This window comes from Condylura cristata, unplaced genomic scaffold (genome assembly GCF_000260355.1).
Source record: "Condylura cristata isolate star-nosed mole 26May11 unplaced genomic scaffold, ConCri1.0 scaffold00014, whole genome shotgun sequence".
NCBI classification, from domain to species: Eukaryota; Metazoa; Chordata; class Mammalia; order Eulipotyphla; family Talpidae; genus Condylura; species Condylura cristata.
The window spans coordinates 52,601,834-52,604,539 of NW_004567115.1; positions in this window are offsets into that span (position 1 = coordinate 52,601,834).

A 2,706-nucleotide genomic window follows, 5' to 3' on the forward strand; every position below is an offset into this window, starting at 1 on the left:
GGCCAGGCCAGGGCCGGGGGCAGGCCAGGCCAGGGCCGGGGGCAGGCGAGGGCCGGGGCAGGCCAGGCCAGGGCCAGGGGCAGGCTCGCGGAGCCTGGGCTCAGGGTTCTGTACTTGGAGTCAAGGCAGGGCTGGCACCTGTCATGTGCTCTCCAGTCTCAACAGTGACGACAGGTGAATCCGTTTAGAAAGGGGCGAACCCCACACGTCTACAGTCGGTTCACAGAGGAGCCAGGAACACAGAGTGGTGGAAGGACGGTCCCTTTAGCAGGTGCCGCCGCGGAAACTGGGCCCAGCTGTACTCAAAAGCCAGCCAGGCTGGATGAAAGACGAACACAAAGGACCTGGAGCCGTGAAAAGTCCTGAAAGAAAGAAGACGGTTAGCTCTGTGACGCAGGAATGGGAGCCCACTTACTTTTGGACTTGACCAAAAGCAGAGGCACGTGGCTGGGGGGGCACCCAGTCAGCTCCTATTGAGGGGGCCACACCCAGCCACCCAGCCTGCCCCGCCCCTGGGGGGGCACCCAGCCACCAGCCTGCCCTGCCGGCTCTCAGCCTCGCTGGGCAGGCCAGAGGCAGCCACGGGCAGGACGCGACGTGGGAGGTGCAGAGTCGTGGGCGGGCGTGGAGGCGCCGAGCAGCTGGTGGGAACGGAAATCCGTGCAGCCCTGGGGACAGCGACGTGGACGGGGAGAACCGCCCTGGACGACGGCCCCGCTCTGGCCGGCCGCCCAGGGAGCAAAGCCGGCGTCTCCAGCGCCCTCACGGGGCAGTGGGCAGTCTGCGGACGCAGCCAAAGGGCGAGCGCTTGAAGGGTGAAGTCGGGGGGGGGGGTGGCCGCCAGTGCCGGCCCTCGGAGGCGAAACATCCCCCTGAAAGAAGGGGTGTACCCCAGGCCACGGTGCGGGACACGGCCTGAAGCCGGGGCCTCGCGGGGGCAGTCGGGCAGCAGAAACGAAGACACAGCACACAGATGTCAGGACAGGAAGGCGCTGTGGGCCAGGGAGGGCTGGGGGCGCGGAGGCGGGCGTCGCCCTGCCACGGGGGACGTGGCTCGGTGGCAAAAGCGAGCAGCTCTGTGTCGTGGACTGGAAGGGTGCTGAGAGAAGAGCTTCTTCAGGAAGTGAAGTAACGGACAAGAGAAGAAAAGAGCGTCTAGATCTCGGCGACTTGGTGGCAGCAGAAAGCCTGTGACTAGGCAGCAGGTGGTGGCCAGGCTTGCCGCGGTGACCTGTCACAGCCCCAGCCCCGACCCTGTGCTGCCGGCCTCAGCGAGCTCCCTGCCACCCCTCAGCTGCGCCCCGAAGGTTGGCACGGCTGCGCAGGCGGGCGGGAGGCCGGCAGCCAGCCGCAGCGGGAGAAGGCGCCCAGGTCATCGCGGCACGGAGAAGCCGGCACAGCGGCCTGCGGCAAGCATGGCCGCTCGGGCCGCCCGGCCGGACGTGGCTGTAGTGGCCGCGTTCGCAAAACCACCCTGCGGCGCCTCGTGGCCGGCGGCGCCTCTGCCCGGTGGCCAGCCCTCCCGCTCCGGTGGCTGCCGGTGAACAAGGCCGGCAAGGCCCAGCCGCAGTGTGTGAGCTTTCGTGGAGACGGCAGCAACCCGCCCACCCAGTGGCCAGCAGCTGCTGCCCTGGGGGCCGCCCTGTCCCTGGCTGCTCTGGGCCGGAAGGTGGAGGAAGGAGAAGGCCGCGCCGGACACTGGCCGCCTCCGGCTCTGCCCACGCAGTGGTGGGGGGACGTGCGGGAGGTCAGGGTTGCCGCTTATATTATTTCAAATTCCTGATTTTCAAGGAAAAAATCAGGAGCCTGAGGAACAGGAAAGTGAGACAGACTGGACAAGGACTTGCGTCCGGGAGAGGGGCCCTCCGAGGGGCAGCGGGGCTCACGGCGCTGTAGAAAGAAGGCACAGCGGTTTCGGCCTCTCCTTGCGGGAGGCCCGTTCGCCTCCAGCACCTGTGCCCACTCCGCCCCGTGCCCCATGGGTCACAGGGTGCTTCCTCGCGCCTGACCCAGCCCCTGGCTCTGGGGCCCCCTGGGGGGCTGAGACCAGGCCGGCGGCGCTGCCCTGTAGCTGCCCTGAGCCGAATGGGCGTCTGCCCCCCCATGCTGGCGCCCTCCCCCGTGGACGGCCGCATCCTCGCGTGATTCCCTCCCCAGGCCGTGAGTGTGGCTGTCTGGCCATAGCTGCCAAGGACATTATGCTGCCGGCCTGGCCGCTGGCTTGGGCTGCCCGCGGACCAGGAGACGGTTGGCGAGAACTGAAGCGCCTCCGCTCCGAACCAGGGCGAGGCTCGCCCACTGTGTTCTGCGGCCTCCAGGGGGTGCAGTGAGGCGCCCCCTCCCCGCACTGCGTGGCACCCACCTCCTGCCGGGAGCACCCCGCTTCCACGCAGTCTCCCTCTGACCCCTGCCCACGGGGTCACGCAACAGCTGCCGGTTGAGGCGAGATCTTCAGCCAAATGCCAGTTTCCTGTGGGCTCGGCCGCGAACGGAGGGCAGTTCTGGGAAAGCCGCTTCATGGTGGCCCTGGTGGCCACCACCCTGGCCGTGCGGTCACTGTCACCCGCACAGTCACGCGTGTGCACTCTGTCTCTGGAGCCAGGCCCGCCCTGCCCCGCCGCGCCCCACGGTGCCTGGCGGGCTCCCCTTGGCCAGGGTGCGCCGGCCGCTCCGGACACCGCAGACCGGACACCGCAGACCGGCTCC